The sequence below is a fragment of the Sinohyriopsis cumingii genome, chromosome 9 (assembly GCF_028554795.1).
Source record: "Sinohyriopsis cumingii isolate HCF-2022 chromosome 9, ASM2855479v2, whole genome shotgun sequence".
NCBI lineage: Eukaryota > Metazoa > Mollusca > Bivalvia > Unionida > Unionidae > Sinohyriopsis > Sinohyriopsis cumingii.
In genome coordinates, this window is record NC_142969.1 from 116,172,215 (window position 1) to 116,190,056 (window position 17,842).

At 35.7% G+C, this 17,842-nt stretch overlaps 1 protein-coding gene across 1 annotated transcript in view; it reads left to right on the forward strand.

Annotated features, from left to right (window-relative positions):
• Positions 1–4,364: 4,364 nt before the first annotated feature.
• The window catches only part of LOC149792521 (liprin-beta-1-like), a 63,514-nt gene continuing 50,036 nt past the window's right edge, over positions 4,365–17,842 (forward strand). Inside the window, exon 1 of the mRNA XM_089971148.1 lies at positions 4,365–4,580. The gene's annotated coding sequence lies outside the window, so the exon portion shown is untranslated. The remainder of the gene's footprint in view (positions 4,581–17,842) is intronic.

A 17,842-nucleotide genomic window follows, 5' to 3' on the forward strand; every position in this document is an offset into this window, starting at 1 on the left:
ATATATATATATATATATATATATATATATATATATATATATATGCTTTATAATGATGTTTTGGAGGTGGAAGTGACGGTGATTTAATGGCACTATTACCACATTATTGGCTATGTCATGCTGAAGAAATGGGAACTAATGTCTTTCCCTAGGACCAACCAAAGGACTGGGCTGGGCGGGTATCGAACTGGCTATCCTTGGAATAAGAGTCCGGTGTTCTACCTGCTGAACTACTATGGTTCCTTGAAAACGATACTGAGTTCTCCGGAAGTTTATGCAATCATTCTTAGAAAAGAAGATTTTTTAATGCTGCATTGGATTCGTGGAACCTGATTGGTCAGTGGTCAGCAGAAATTTTTGGTGTGCAGTATTGTATTGCGAAAGTTGTCGGTGGGTCATCTGAGATAGCTGTATAATCGCTGAATATGGAATTATTATGGTAGAGTTGAGATTGTTCTGACTAATGCATTTAATAGTCGTGACGAGTTCAGCTTGATGGATTTGACTTTACTAAATAAGACTGATCTCAAATAAATATACAACATGTACTCTAGCTCCTTCACACAAACTGAATCGCACTGAAATTTATATTCCTTAATGAATCAACGTAAGCAAAACATCAACACATTGGGAGTGGGGTGGATAAACTTATTATTTGATAGCACCCTCTATTACGGCTATCATATATGTGTTTTAAAGAAAATTATAATTTCCCTTTCTTCCGGTTTATTTTATGTTTGTCATCAGCTGTACTCTGAAAATAAAGAAGAAGAAAAGCATACGCCGATCCAATCCAGACCACTCATTCTCGAAACACTTTGAAGCAAGCAAGCCCAAGCTCAAGACCCACAAATCAAATATTATACTTTGGAGCGTACTTATGTAACTGAACTTTAGCTTGTTTGTACACAGACACAAGTTAGGGAGATTCTGAACCTACGAATCCAACTTTATTCAGATCAAATTACAAACAGTATGCATTTTGGGACGTTGCTCCCGAGCTCGAGTTTCGTGCTCAACAACGTAGGAGAATACGTGGCTAAGCCACGCCAGTTCATGTCACGTCATCCTGTATTCTTAAAAACCTTTATAGACGAAAACTTGATACTCTGTAATTTAAATTAGAATAAATAGAAATGCAATAACTTGCAGTTTTTTTTTAACTTGAGACCCTCATCAAGACAGTCAAATTTCCAAAGTAATATATCTGAATTGGAGGATGTGAGCTTGAGTGTAACATTTTTTCAACGAATCTAGAATTCTGTGTGATGCCTTGTATTCTTCAAACTGTTAGAGCACGAAACTCCATCGGTAGCTCAAAAATAGGAAATTGTTTCATTCTGTACCTTTAATTAGATTATAGTTATACTCATAGACCTGTAGAGTACAGTCATGCTCATAGACCTGTAGAGTATCATAGACCTGTAGAGTATAGTTATACTCATAGACCTGTGGATTATAGTTATAGACATAGACCTGTGGATTATAGTTATACGCATAGATCTGTATAGTATAGTTATAGACCTGTAGAGTACAGTCATGCTCATATACATGTAGAGTATAGTTATACTCATAGACCTGTGGAGTATAGTTATACTCATAGACCTGTACAATATAGTTATACTCATAGACCTGTACAGTATAGTTATACTCATATACCTGTGGATTAGAGTTATACCCAGACTTGTAGAATTTAGTTATACTCATAGTCCTGTGGATTAGAGTTATAATTATAGACATGTAGATTAGATTTATAATCATAGACCTGTGGATTAGAGTTATACTCATATGCCTGTAGAGTACAGTTATACACATAGACCTGTAGAGTATAGTTTTACTCATTGACCTGTAGATTATAGTTATACTCATAGACCTGTGGATTATAGTTATACTCATAGACCTGTGGATTATAGTTATACTCATTGACCTGTAGAGTATATCTATACTCATAGACCTGTAGATTATAGTTATACTCATAGACCTGTGGATTACAGTTATGCTTATAAACCTGTGGATTACAGTTATAATAATGGATCTGTAGAGTATAGTTATACTCATAGACCTGTGGATTAGAGTTATACTCATAGACCTGTAGAGTATAGTTATACTCATAGACCTGTAGAGTATAGTTATACTCTTAGACCTGTAGATTATAGTTATACTCATAGACCTGTGGATTAGAGTTATACTCATAGACCTGTGGATTAGAGTTATACTCATATACATATTGAGTATAGGTATACACATAGACCTCTAAAGTATAATTATACTCATATACCTGTATAGTTATCCTCATATACCTGTGGATTAGAGTTATACTCATAGACCTGTAGAGTATAGTTATACTCATAGACCTGTATAGTTAGGCTCATAGACCTGTAGATTATAGTTATACTCATATACCTGTGGATTAGAGTTATACTTGTAGACCTGTGGATTATAGTTATACTCATAGACCTGTGGTTTAGAGTTATACTCATAGACCTGTGGTTTAGAGTTATACTCATAGACCTGTGGTTTAGAGTTATACTCATAGACCTGTAGAGTATAATTATACTCATAGACCTGTAGAGTATAGTTAGACTTATTTTAGTCTGCTAAATGTTATTGATGCAGATAAATTACAAGAAAAAATGTCATGTTAAAAAATAATTTAAAAATGGGCATTTTGTAACTTATTTTTATTTACTTACTTATTTTTGGTAATTTATTGCACAAGAATAACAACTATACAGGGTCTACGCATTTCCTCAACACAGTTACCAGTGTACTAGAGAAAAACTTTCAACTTCTGGCTGTGTAGTTACGAAACTGCAAGAGCACAAAATTCGTGCTCAGACGTCAAACGTTTGATCTTTTATTGCTTCACTCTCAGAAATTGTACAATAACAAATAAATTTCGGTTTTTCTAATTGTTTGTATGTGTCCATACATACCAAGTTCCAGCACGGTTGAGAAACTCTGATGATTTTATTTCAAATTTTGGCAGTTTTGAGTATAATTTCATTTTTGTGCTTACTGATCAATAATTTTATGACTACGGAGCCTGGACTAAAAATGTTACAATCGTGCTACAGTACATGCAAATTATTCTAAAAATATTGGTTAATGTTTCCTTGTAATAATTTGGGGTCAGCAAAGTGCAACTGCATACCGATTTGAAGCAAGTTGTACTGATATCCAGCAGTTTTACAGACAATGACACGGCTCAGGTTATCGTTGTTACGTCGTTGTCAACCCAACACTATCTTGTAGCCAGATTTAATTTGTGCCACAATGTCGACTTGTCAGTACTGAAGCAATATTTCGATTGGATCTGGTGATGAAAGAGAATAAGAGAAAGAAAAAGAATGAATAGGGCAGGTTATACACGCTAAGTTTAGAAGAAAATGGTATTTTTTATAAGTGGGGATATTTATTGCACTTTTAATACGTTGGCTATATCAGAACTGTCCTGGCGGATAGTAAACTTACGCCCAGTGGATTAGGACTCCACCGCTCTACCAAATGAATTCCTTGAAGACACGATGAAAATGACAACAAAGAGAGACACTTTAATCAGTTTTGATTTCCTAATTTATTCAGCGAAAAGCAAATTATTTAGAGCTTAAACACGTAGATCAACCGGTTTTAACGTTACTCATTATTACAAAGACAATTGGTTTCGAATCCCTCTTGGAGAGAAATATTGATGTTACATGGTTTGTAAATATTTTATGCTTGACTGCGAACGACTTAAATAGGTATCTACTGGCTCATCGTGCGTTACGTATGTGGATAAATGCGGTGTTATTAATTCAGATATTTGCAACAAATTCTTAATTACCCAATTTTTTTTATATTATTATTTTTTTATTTTTTATTTTTGGCGTTGTTGTCTTGTTGTTATTACTGTTAATTCTAAGCCTCGTCTCCGGCTGTTCAACTTTTAATTAAAAGACTAAAGTTTTCCAGAGTAGTTTTCCGATAAACGTCTGTGATAAGCTCGTGTTATTTTGATCTTTAATTTTAATTTAAATAATAAAACTTAACTTCCTCCAAGAAAGCTAAAAAAACAACATATCATTGATTTTTGCCTCCAGCTGGCTTATTAAAACACGACAGTATTTCTAACCTTGGTGTTCTTTCGGAAAGACAAAACTAATACTGCCATGTAGCTATGTTGGATCAGTACTTGTTAGCGATCATTTGGTGATTGACTAATTCTGAATGATTCTTGATGATGAACACGGTGCAGCATGTGTTTCTTGTGGCGTGTTGTTGAGAGCAGGCTTCTGTGCTCTGGGTCAGTTGACTGAGCAGACGATTTCCAGTGGCGGGCAATTTATAATAGCAGACGAGTTTATGGTGTGTTGTGGAGGATTTATTATCATTTCTACAGCAGCAGTGAAGTACTGTTTGACGGTGATGAACAGTTCTGTTTAGATATCTGATATGGTAGCATAATGATATCCAAACGTAAATATCAACTCATAGATCGGGATTAAAATGTATATGCAAGTCCCAGAATAACCGGACTTAAGAATGAGCGTACAGTCTGATTAACACAAAGTAAGGATTACTCACGCAAAACAATCAAGGTATGAATAGCTCTATCTCTCTCTCCATCTCTCTCTCTCTCTCATTCTCTCTGTCTCTCTCTCTCTCTCTCTCAGGATCGAAGAGACTATACATGGTGTCTAAAGAAATAAATATAAAAAGACTAAGCTTTAACTGAATCAGATTCATACATCAGTGCCTCTAGCGTCAACACCAACGAAAAATGCAAGCACCGTGACACGATGTCTGCCTCCACCCACCCAATAAAGGCTGCCCGAACGCACTATTTTGAACCATGTTTACCACAACAACAACAAAAAATTATTTAATTAGACAAGTTACCTTGGTATGTGAACAGGCATACCTGACCTAATTAACACACTAATATACTATTGCTTTGTATTTCATTAAACACATTTTCTTTGACTACACCGTGCAAATAAATGTTATTACATGTATGTGGCATAAGGACTTTTACACCTGATGTCAGAATGTAATGGTCAGTGTTGAAGTCCCTTGATGTGTAAAAATATCGATGTTCATGCTGATATCACAGGAATTGCGTTTACCCTAATTATCTAACCAAAATTTTAAAAAGTATATTTGCTTGTATTACAATTTTCATTATGAAGCCCTGTTATCGTAATTGGCCGTATATTTTTGCAAGCATTTTAATAACAGAAGGTTCGTGTGAAGAAATGTCTGTGTTCAGAAGGTACTTGAAATGAAAGGTGGAATGGGTGGAGTGTTAGCAAGGTAGCAGACTTGTAACAATGTGGTAAACCTCTATGCCGACACTCGGGTACACTTAAATTAATTATTTGAACTTTGATCATGTATTGTCTTATATCATAGAAAATGTTTAGCTACATATATGGTTTCGGTATGGTTTCTAATATTTCTCCATTCGTCATATATGGTATGCATGAAAGACATAAACTGCGACTTTTCAGCAGTGTCTAATTCTTCTCAGTTATGTTAAATTGAGAGAATGCATTTGAGTTTCAAAGATAATCGAATGGCTGGCTATACTGTTTGAAAATACGGTCGAACTGAGGCTGATGTGTTTACAATAGACACGTTTGTAGCGTACTCAAACTCCAGTTATGACATAAGAAAATATTATAATTGTTCAAATGCTTTCCAAGGACATCTCAGTTTTTCAAGATTAAGAGAGAGAGAGAGAGAGAGAGAGAGAGAGCTATCCAAATTCAACACTGACTGTTGGCTAGCCGCAACTTAAGTATAAAAGAAATTATTGCCAATATTGGGAGTTACGTTTTACATAGAAACCTGAGGTATGCATCACTCTTGTAGAGTAGCATGAACACCCGAATCATTTAATGCGTGTTTTTATACTCAAAAGTCATGCCAAATGCATAAACCATAATCGCATCCAAACGTCACGACATTATGATATACACAGGGTCTATGAATCAAAGTAGATGTAACGTAACAGTATGGTTCATCAGGGGGTTAGTCCCTTTTTTTGAGGGCGCGTTTTTTCATCACAGATCACCGCAGAACATCACAAAACACAGCAGAACACCACATCAAGTTGTACCAGTGTCGTCCAATAAAAATATTTGTAGTAGTATGGAATGTGAAATAGTGCTTCAGTATGTGAAAATCGGTAATTTTTATATAAGTAATCGAAAAGATTATAGAGTTTGGTGATTTAGATTTGTATTCATGATTCTATACGTTAGATTGTTGTTTCACATCACGGGTGTCCGTATTTCACCTCTAAACATGTTTTGGCCTCCACCAGAAAAACTTAATAGCTGACCACTATGTGTTTGTCCCCCCTCCCTCCGAAAATAATCCTGAGTGCGCCCCTGGTTTCATATATTTATAGGATTTTGAATGTTTAATTCCCTTTCCGGTTTTGTTTTATATGTTGTTTTATATATTGTTTTGTATATTGTTTTACATATTGTTTCTGCCTTTATAAGATTCTGTAGTTTATTTCTTCGGAAGTAATCACAATGTAATCTACCAAACTACTTTAACTCTTTATTTGTGTGATCTATAATTTCTAAATTATATCTATATCGATTAAGGTAATAAAAGATAAACTTACCTATATTACATATATCCATCTTGAAAGGTGCAGTCTAGTGTGTTAATAAATACAGTATCATTATCAAACAGCCAAGCCAAACAAAAGAAAAAGATTGCGTTCGTAAAAGGACAAAGGACAAATGACAATAGTAAAAGTCAATAGTAAAACATATAATATTGTATTTGTATTTTACATATTTACCATAAACTGTGTACGCAATACAGTTGTTTTAGACATGTTAAAATAACCCAGAATAATAATTTGTCATTTGACAATGTTACATCCTTACCATCTAATACGATAAAATGTAATTGAAAGTTCATTTGGATATTTTCGATGCACATTATTAGTTATACGAGATTGAAGGAAAATACGTTTAAAACACAACAGCGTGCAATATTGTGGAGGGGAGCCACAACTCGGTTGCATAAAAAAAAATGATATTTCACAGCATGAAAAATCTCAGTAATAGGCATTAAATAAATTTTAAAAAATAAAAAATAAAATAAAATAAATAAATAAAACTAAATTTAAAAAAAGAAATAAATAGATAGATAAATAAAGGACGTTACTTTTGTTTAGTTCCTTACGACATGCATTTCTAGATGTGTATTAATATATAACCTCTTTCTTTATCAATACGCTTCTTTCTGTTCGCTATTTTTATCTAAAATGACCAAGCGAAAACACGTAGATTATGCCATCATCGGCAATATGGAGGCCACAGCTTCGTTCTGTGTAACATGAAACAGCAAGTTCTTATGTTATCACTATCACGGGTAAATTGTACATTTAATATCATTGCCAATATAAAATATTTGTATTGGCTGTCATGTTTGAAAGTGTTCTGTTGTCTTCTGCGCAGTAGAAACGAAGTTCATTACAACTGGAAGAGTTACTTCCCATGGCAGCTCTTCGCGCATTGTTTTTCCCGTAAAAGATGTACTTTTTTTGTTTCATGAAGGTTTAAGAAGGATGCCTCGTAGAGTTTTTATTTGGTTTTTCTTGGGTTGTCTCGGGGTGTTTTAAACAAGCCTGGAGGTTGTTATGTATATTTTATTTAATTATATCCGATTTAATATATATTTATTTCAATTTAATTGTTTGTTTGTCAGTTTTAAATTTTATTTATTTTTCATTACATGCTGTTGTAATGTAAATTTACTCACTGGAGATGATACTTCTTCCAGAAAATAGTTTGACCTTGAGTGTTCGTTTGGTAAACACCAGGTGTTGATCTTGATCCTGACCTTGATTCAAAATTAGTAGCAACCACGTAAATAAGTTCTATTTTTAGACTACTGATTTAAGATGTAAACAATTTCTATTTTTTATTTCTTAGAGTAAAATTATTGGTTTTCGTCAGGGCCATACTGGGTGTACGTGATCTTTAACAAGTACATAATTTCGATTAGGTTCTGGAACACAATCACGTGACCACCTTTTGCGTTTTAGAATACGATGTAACCTTCGTTTTTGGGGAGATATTCTCGGTAATTTGGCTATTTTTGTTTACACTGGAAAGTGTATGTTGTACTGTTTGGAGTTATTTCAAATTACTTTGATTCAAAGGTATTAATTCTTTTTTTTCCTGGAAAATACGTGTGCTCATGTGAAATTGTTGAACAATGAAAGCTTTTATAAAAATGTATTAACATTTTCAAAACTGGAGTGATATCTCTTGTTTCTACAAGGAACTGTAGACTTCAACACCACATATTACAGCATACGTCTTCGTCTTCCGTCTTCCATTTTGGATTATTCGTCAGGACTCGAACTTGAGATCATTAGAACACTTTATTATTAGGACTTCTAAAATTTTATTCGTGGATTATTCTTGGATTATTTTTGGATTTGATTCTTAAGACCCGTAAGTTCATATTTTTCATTTTTACAGAATTTTTCCTGGGAAATAAATTATTATATTTTTCAAAGCTTGTTGTTTTCACTCTTTCTTGTGTTATTGTTTATTCGAGCCTAAATACGTAACATAACAAGTTGTTTAGTCAGACTGGTCCATCAAAGTGGTCATAACATTTTCGATTAATTATATGAAAATGGCATATTGTCACATCGTGAAGCATTATTTTACAACCTAAACTTCAAAAATAGCTCTTATTAGGCGTCATTGGTGCAATTAGATGTGTTATGAGATGTTTTATGGTGTTCTGCGATGTTATATAGTGTTTTACGGTGTTATGTAGTGTTCTACGGTGTTCCATTGTCAAACTACGTGCCACTGTTCTGTTAGAACATTTATCTTATTTTCTTTTCAAATAAGAACATGGTATTTTTTGCATGTAGAATAATAGTTAATTATCTTTTTATCGTGTATCCAGACCCACCGAGGCAATGAGAATGAAATTTTGTCATGAGTAGTAATGTGAAAGCATTTTTAAGTCCCTCTAATTGTGTAAGTCAAGTAGTATAAGGAGAATGCTTCTATATCTTACCCATTTTTGATCAGCATTTCATCAATAATGTTTTGAAGAGTAAAACTGTTTCATCGAGCATGAAACTTTCACTTAGACATTGCAGGAAAGAATCTCGCTAAAGAATGAAGCAGATTATACGTTTCCAAGGTTCGTATGACAGTTGTTATTTTGGATGGATTTACATAAGGAAATGAAGAATGGTTACCTTCAGGATCTTTCAGACAGCAATTTCAGGACGACCAAACCAACTAATGCTATCCATAAACGATGTGAATTTAAATTGTATATGCATGCATCATTCATCTAAAGATTAAATCTTTTCTTTTCTGGTTATCTACCATGTGGGAAATTGACACCTTTGGACATTTTATGCTTTAAAGCAGACGCAATCTTTTCGAAAGTCTCGACATTAGAAAAAATATTACACACACACACACACACACACACACACACCATGGAATCATCATTAACATTCTATCATTGTTATCGACGTCTTAGTTGTTGATGTCCTCGTCGTCATCGTTATCACTGGGTCGTACACAGAAGGTTCTTATTATGTTTCAGTTCTATTAACTTGATTTACAAGCATACAAGGCAACATCTGTAGATTAGAGCTTACTCCACTAAAAAGAGATAAGGCCGTTTCCACATCTCTGCGGGAACATCTGTATTGGCCTGTACATCTTTGATTTGTATATCCCCTTCCTGTCAGAGTTTAAACCACACAGAGGGGGCACGCGTCGGATGGACTGGTTGCTCTTAAAATATCATATCTAGGTAGATGAGCTGATAACCATTCCATAAATATATAGGTTGCAGTGGTACCTAATCAGCAGAAACAATGTGCAACCATTTGTACCGAAACAGAAACCAGAGTTCCAGGCTAACAGCTTTTTAAATTTAAAACATCTCAGCGTCAATATTTGGAAAACATTTTCCTTGAGTTCCTGGTACTGGTACTTGTTTATGAATTCATTTTAGTTATGATACAAGTCTCACAATCAACTTCAGTTTAAGCCCACCTCATGCTTCTGGTTTATTTTGTTTTTTAAATTTAAAAAAAAAACTATTTTGGCTAATGTTTCCCGTGATAAACAAATTGTTTCCCAAAAGATAAAAAATTCATAAAATAGACCAAAATAAAAATGCATGTTATTGAGAAAAGGTAATTTAAAAAAAATGAAATTCATAATCATACATTGTGTAATAATATTAGGAATTAACGTGTTGGAAAGCTCAGTAAGAAATCACGTTTCTTATTGACATGAAAGGTTTGTATACATTAGCTTGAAGGGGGGGGGGGGATGCCAGTGATAATTGGCATGAATAAAGAACATCCTCAATCACAACCATACGTTAAGGAGTCATTTATTGTCGTTCTACAATGCCCTGAAACTGGACATTGACTGGGCATTGGCTGGGCATTGACTGGACATTGACTGAGATATTATTTTAACCATTGGCCTTACTTTTTTGCAGGACAGTTGTTTTAAATTTTCTCAGCTGACTTCCTAATTTGTTTTCTCCCGTACCTTTTTTGTCCCCACTTTTTATCAACATTGTGACTCTGATGAAATCGTTATAGACTGTGCTGTCAATTAAATATTTAAGTATGTATGCAAACCCCATGCTCTGTTCAAGCCACAGTGGCTCGTCGGTTAGTGCACTATACTAGCCATCAGCAAGGTGCGGTCTGGAATCTCACCCAGACCGTGGTTCGTCTCTGGGCAGGACATAAGGCAATTGACTCATCTTGCCTCAGCTCGATATAGTCTTTCATGTGTTGATCAATTCAATTCAATAATTGGATTAAACAGGTGTGCGCACACATATGTGGATGTACTCATTGTTTAAAGATAGCACAGCGACCAATTAATTAATTGATCCTGGGGGAAGGAATTAGAGCCTCATCCCCATGGCATTCATGTGCTCAAAGAGCACTGTTAATTTAGCCTCAGGCCGTGGGTCCATAAAGGTCCCTAACGGCGATTGGTCGGCGACTATGACGTCACATCGGGACACCTGTTTTTTTAGCGGGTGGAAATGGTTCCACATCTCCGCTCATGCACGATTGTCCGGAAGTGGTAAGGGAGGATAAACGGTCCGGCAAGAAGGCTATCCGCAAGAGAGTCAATGAACACCAGCCCGTACTTAATCAAATTTTAGTCCAATTATTTAATGGACCCTAACAAAACCAATATTGTGTGAGCCACTTGTGCAACTGAGTCAAATCCAAATAAGTCTTATAATTTTCCTATCTCCTAACAAAACCAATAATACTGGTACACAGTGTACATAATAATTGACCTAACAATTTCAATTTGCTAAATGTCTAAGCGACATATAAAAAGTTGAGTCACTATTAGGTAAAACAAGTTTGAATTTTGAAGCAGGCGATCGAAAGGATCATATCAGTATTTGGTTTTATCGAATAAGGAAACCAAGCCAAAATGGTCCCTTTAAATAAGAGGCAATTTGGTAGCCATAAAAAGGGCTGTTTAAGGCAACCGGTTAGAAGTTATTCCGGCTGGTTTCCTGGTCATATATCTTTCCCGCCGTGCGACTCTCTCTCTCTCTCTCTCTCTCTCTCTATACCGCTGTTTCGGGAATGCCCCAAATCCATGGAGTTCTGTTAGATAATCAGAGGCATCAATCAGGGTCGACATCAGGTGTTTTTCATAGGCTTCTTTATAGTAGGTGGAGAGGATGTGGTTGCCAAAATTCCATTGTTGTGGCCGTGCTTTCTTTGTTTTTAGACTTCCATGCTAAATAAGTAACTGCATTTATTTAGTTTCCTGCTTTTTTGGTATCCTCTATAGTCTCCTTCAGTCCAAGGGTGTGAAGTCTCATAATGCCTGGATCGCTCTCCTCCTCTCCCTCCGCCTGACTCGGCTCACCTTCTGTAGACCCCTCTTGTTCGTCATTAGTTTCCTCTATTGTTTCCATGACGGGGGTATTCGCTTCCTTAATGGCGCTAAGCAATTCTTGAAATTTAGCGACCAATTCCGGCTGCCAGGTAGTAGGTGTAGGAGTACATGGACTTTCTGGAGGAGTCCTACTCGTAGGAGAATGAGCGACAAATACTAGCATATCTCTCCATTTCTTGCTGTTGTGTGTGTACCAGAGCGTGGTCTGGTTGTGCCAGGGCAGTCAATACTGGTGGCCGGGCACTAATAATTGTAGTAGTTGATTCGGTAGGCTGCTAGTGACTGGACTCTTTGTGGGTCGTAGTTGGCGGTTTGCTGTTGGACTGGGTCTGCGTGTGCTCCATCTGTCTCTGCTTTTCACCCCCTTTCATGTGTTGATATGCCGTTAAATACAAATCAGTCAATCGGTTCTTTTACTCATGTTACCTTTATTTTGTATTTTATATACATTTTACGGAATTTTAATTATTTTATTTTATCTTATTACACTGGACAACAAATTTTTACAAAAGTCATGTTACTGAAATAAAATTAGTCAATTCTTATCAATTTTTATGTGCTGAACACGAATATGACAGTCAAATTGCAAAATTGGCTCTAGTTTTTTTGTAATCTGCAAGAAATTAATGTTTACATAACGAAATGCATTCCAATAGTAAAAGGTCAACTGTAATAGCCTACCTATAAAAAATCAAGTCATTGACTACATCTTAGATTTCTTCGCCTGTCTCTTGTACAGCTGTTCGGGAGCATCTCTGAGGAGTGTCCAGCAGTAGTCAGCCAGCATTGTAGTGGACCATTTTCCCTGGTATCTTTGTTCCATTGTTGCGATATCTTGATGAAAACGTTCGCCGTGTTCATCACTAACAATACCACAGTTGCTAGGAAAGAAATCCAAATGGGAATGAAGGAAGTGAATCTTTAGAGACATATTGCAGCCAAGTTTCTTATACTTCATCAACATGTCTTCTACTAGTTCCTTATAGTTTTCTGCCCTAACATTTCCCAGGAAGTTTGTAGAAACTAGGCGAAAAGCATTCCATGCTTGTTTCGCGTCACCTTCCAGCAAGTTGTTGAACCGGTCATCTTTGAAAAGCTCTCGAATCTGAGGACCCACAAAAACTCCCTCTTTAATCTTTGCTTCGCTGAGTCGAGGGAATTTTTCATGCAGGTATCGGAATGCTGGCAAAGTCCGGTCAATGGCTTTCACGAAGTTCTTCATCAAACCTAGTTTGATGTGAAGGGGTGGTAGCAAGATTTTCTGAGCCTCAACCAGAGCTGGGTGTTGGATATTCTTCTCTCCAATGGCTACATTCTGCCTGTGAGTCCATTCCTTCCTCATGTAGTGCATTTCCCTTGCTCGGCTATCCCACTCGCATAAGAAACACATGTATTTTGTATATCCTTGCTGCAGTCCCATTAAAAGGGCAACTACCTTCAAATCACCACAGAGGTGCCAGCTGTACTTGTTATACTCAATGGAATTCAGTAGCTGCCTTAAGTTATCGTATGTCTCTTTCATGTGGACAGCATACGCTACTGGAATAGATGGAAGAATGTTTCCATTGTGCAAAAGCACAGCCTTGAGACTCAGTTTCGAAGAGTCCACAAATAGTCTCCATTCTTGTGGGTCATGAGTGATTTTTAAAGCATTCATGAGGCCCTCAATATCGGAACAGAATATCAGATTACTTTCCTTTCTGAAGAAAGGCTCCAATTGCTGGTGGCGCTTTCGATATGCAGTAATTGTGACATCTTCTTCTAGAAGATTCCATTGTTGGAGTCTTGATCCTAGCAATTCTGCCTTGTTCTTTGATAAGTCCAAATCACGAATCAGGTCATTTAGTTCTTCCTGTGTTATTCTGTGTGGGGTTGATGATGCACCACAGTGAAAATCTGGATCACTGCATGCTGATGGACCAGGAGAAGAACAGGTCGACTCACCTTTGTCTTCGTCAGAGGAATCAAGAGAATATTCTGCTGGAGGTTCTGGAATAGGAAGTCCCTCACCATGTGGAACTGGTCTCAATGCAGACGGAATGTTTGGGTAGACTATTCTCGACTTCTTTCGCTTCGTTATTCCGCCGGAAAGAGGAGGAACCAAGCAGAAGTAACAGTCATTTAGGTGGTTACTTGGCTCTCTCCACACCATTGGGACTGCAAACGGCATTGATGACCTTTTGCAATTCAACCACTGTGAAAGCTGTGTTGTACATGTAGCACAGCATATATGCGGAGCCCAAGGCTTGTCTTGGTCACCAACCTTGCATCCGAAGTAAAGATGATATGCCTTCTTCACTTGAGAATTGATACTTTTCTTCTGGTTGGCAAATGTCACTTCCCCACAAATATAGCAAAAATTGTCCGCGGTATTAACACACTTTCGAGGCATTACTGTTCTTTATTGTACGTAAATGGATAAAATAATAAGTTTTATGTAACAGTAGCTTGAACTGTCTCGCACAACGTCTAAAATATTTTAAATGCTGAACCTATCTGATTGGGCTTTATATAGTACACTGCTTACGTCAGCTTCAGCAGCCGCCTGGCATTAGTATAATAGGCCTACACATGTCTAGTACACTGCTGACGTCAACTTACTTCAGCAGCCGCATGGCATTAGTATTGCATTGCATCAGAAAATGATGCAATCAACTGTGGATGATGTGAGCATGATGGTATTATGCAATGTTACATCATTATTCCGGATGTTGCTGCAGTCCTACTGGAGAAATTTACACAGTGAAACATAGAAAATGAGGTATATGAATATCTTCAAAACGAGAGCCAATACAAATTTTTCACGGTTATATTCGTGTTCGGCACACCAAAATACTACAGATTAGGGCCTTTTCAAGTCAGTAATGATTTCACTGTTGACCAGTGTTATACTTAATGTTCATATCTTCCTAAATTTTCGTGGAGTTCACATTACATTTTTCGAGCATAACCTTTAGTTGGCACCGTATAGCCATTATTATGTAGATTTGCAGAACAGTGTCATGTGACAGATCTAATATTGATTCATTCCATCAGGGCTGTGTTCACCATGATTGTAGAAAATAGAATGGAAAATATTGTATGCGTTTTGAAAATAGCTATTTAGTGTCTAAAAATAGTTTTCATGAAATTAAAATAATGCTATTTGACGGTATGATATTTTGGAGAGCAATTCTTGCCCTGAGCTTGGTTATTGATCTGTATATCGACGGAAAAAAAATGCGTCTTATTCAGAGATGTGTCTCCTATGTATTCCAAGAAATGTTGGATGATAGAAGTGGGCTTAGAAATATGTTTAGTGCCTTTGCAACTCATTTTGCGTTAGTTCATGTTACTAATCTATGGTCATAAACTAAGTAACGGAAAGAAGAAAATCCATCAAGATTTGTAAAACTTAATAATTTCATTATCAAGTTACAAAATTAAAATTTAAGAGGAACTTACAGAATTATGAATTTAATCCAAAATAACAATAAAATCTATATGCTCCGAATGAATTTCTGAACCTCGAATATATGTATCACAATGGCATTGTCCAATACTCTCCTGAATAATTCAAAATAGTCCCAGAATAATGTTCTAGTCCAATTAGCACTTTTTAATGCCAATTAATAATCCAGACATATCTCTTCTCAAATGATCTAAATACGGCATTAAACACACCTGTAGGCCGATTTTAATATATGAAACAAGAATTCCGAAATAGGATTGTGTCCAAAAATAGGAATTGATTGCTTAGTTATCTCCATTCAAACACATTCAAGACTCTGTTTCGACTATATGTCGCAATATAACCTATCTGACAGATCTAACTACTCAATCTAAGATTTCACAATACCTATTCACGTGACTTAACCGATCCAATGGTAAATAACTTTATTCTTCTAAGACCATACCAGCCAAATAGAAGTTACCCAAACATAACAACATATTTTTTTTAATAGAAGCTTGACAACATATATTTATAAATCTTATACACGACCTTGGGAGTGCAGTATATCCATCCGACAAAACGAGTTCATATTTTCCCATACAAATGCAGTAACCTTTTTATTATATGCTCATTTTCTTATTCTACCTAAGGCTTAATTATATAAACAAAATACACTACAAGAAACAAAGTAACTGAATGTATGCCGTATTCCAAACTAAATACACAGTCGCAAATTCATTAATACACACCAACAATTTGAACTTGGTCGTGCGCTAGACATAACCTTCACAAGAAAATGGCGACTTGGTCTACTTAAAATTGAAATTTGGACTCTTACTGTGAATGAATGCGCATTGCAACAACTTTTCTATTTGGTCTGGAATGAATAGATTTTGGTATGTTTTGTGGACTCTACGAAATTTCATGATTATGGACTGATTTTATCTGTGACAATTCTGCATGAAATACATCGGATTGAAGCAGCAAGGTAGAAGCGTGTTGACATCTGCAAATGTGTTTCTGTTCTGTCATGTTTGAAATCATAATGTGGGAAAAATATGAAGTCTTTCAATTGCAATTGTCAAGAAGACGCCATGGAATATAATGTTTATTTCATTTTGAGTGCAGTAAAGAGGATGTAATTGCACTTGGAATATAGTCGAAATTACATTACAATTTCGAAATGTGTAATCAAGCTTGAGAATCCATGACATGGCTCATGTAATTTAGATTTGCAGAAAAAAGAAAGTACATTTTGAGGAAATTCAGGATGTAAAACTGCAAGTATATTTTTGGCCATTCTTATCACCAACTAAAAGAAGACAGTTTATACTTTGTCAATTGCATGTTATTTGTTGGTACCCAGCAATTTTATGAAATGTGGCGTCTATCGCTAGCCTAAATCCAAAACAGTGTATCAAAAAAGTTAACGCGGAATGTAGCAAAGCAGCTGGCATGTAGCAGTCCATGAAACATCTGCTTTAGTTCATTCAGAAACAAATTTAATCAACCAAAACGTAAAGCGCCTACTACGTGAGTGTAAATGATTTATTTACAAATCAAAAGTGCTGGCGTTTGCGCTCATTGTTTGTTTACAATATAAAGTAGTTCCTTTATGAGTGCAATATGAAGTTGCGCGCGAGTTCAATATCGTAAAACACTGAAAGATTCTGACAATAAAAAGTTAACGGATAAACAAATGAGCATATAATAATGTCCTCTACTTTGCCTGTTTCTAAATTTATAATATAAAATGTAGTAGACAACAGGTAGACCCGGCATTTCATGGGGAATTTCCGATAGATCTGGACTCAGATTGAGATATACAGGTAGAAAATGAACCTGATTTTGGACAAGGTTAAGTCCAAATACAATTAGTCATAACATGTAATGAATAAAGAAAAACAACAAACAACGGAAATTAAATATACATAACACCAGCCTCATAAAGAAAAAGAAAGTTTCATAAAATTATTTGTCAAATTTACGCGTTAAATTTTTTATAAGAAGAAATCTTATGAATGACACAAAGTATACATGAAACAATATTATATTTTATACATGTGAAAGTGCATCTGCTATTAGATTGTCTTTTTCCTTGATGTGCCTGATGTCAATATTGTAGTATTGCAACATTGAACCTCACCTTAATAATCTTTGATTTTTGTTTGTCATCTTGCCAGTAAAAGTTGTGATCACTGAATACAATAATCGGAGAAGGAGCTGATATAAGATACACTTTTGAGTGCTACAAGGTCAATGTCAAAGCCAAACATTCCTTCTCTACTCTGGAATAATTTCTCTGGTGCCTCTTTAATTTCTTACTAAAGCAGCACACTGGATGACATATCCACTTTTATCTTCCTGGTGCAACACTGCACTAAACCCAACATCACTTGCATCAATAGATATTTTAGATGACTGAAATTTGGAGCTGAAAGAA